This window comes from Bison bison, unplaced genomic scaffold (assembly GCF_000754665.1).
Source record: "Bison bison bison isolate TAMUID 2011002044 unplaced genomic scaffold, Bison_UMD1.0 scf7180017864217, whole genome shotgun sequence".
Taxonomy (NCBI): domain Eukaryota; kingdom Metazoa; phylum Chordata; class Mammalia; order Artiodactyla; family Bovidae; genus Bison; species Bison bison.
Genome location: NW_011494789.1, coordinates 1,968,302 through 1,968,891, shown reverse-complemented (window position 1 = coordinate 1,968,891; position 590 = coordinate 1,968,302).

Sequence of the window (590 nt, the reverse complement as noted above, 5' to 3'; positions counted from 1 at the left end):
GTCTTTTAATTTCATGGTTGCAGTCACCATCTGCAGTGATTTTGGAGCCCAGAAAAATAAAATCTGACACTGTTTCCACTGTTTCCCCATCTATTTCCCGTGAAGTGATGTCACCAGATGCCATGATCTTCATTTTCTGAATGTTGAGCTTTAAGCCAACTTTTTCACTCTCCACTTTCACTTTCATCAAGAGGCTTTTTAGTTCCTCTTCACTTTCTGCCATAAGGATGGTGTCATCTGCATATCTGAGGTTATTGATATTTCTCCCGGCAATCTTGACTCCAGCTTGTGCTTCTTCCAGTCCAGTGTTTCTCATGATGTACTCTGCATATAAGTTAAATAAACATTGTGACAATATACAGCCTTGACGTACTCCTTTTCCTATTTGGAACCAGTCTGTTGTTCCATGTCCAGTTCTAACTGTTGCTTCCTGACCTGCATACAAATTTCTCAAGAGGCAGATCAGGTGGTTGGTATTCCCATCTCTTTCAGAATTTTCCACAGTTTATTGTGATCCACACAGTCAAAGGCTTTGCCATAGTCAATAAAGCAGAAATAGATGTTTTTCTGGAACTCTCTTGCTTTTTCCA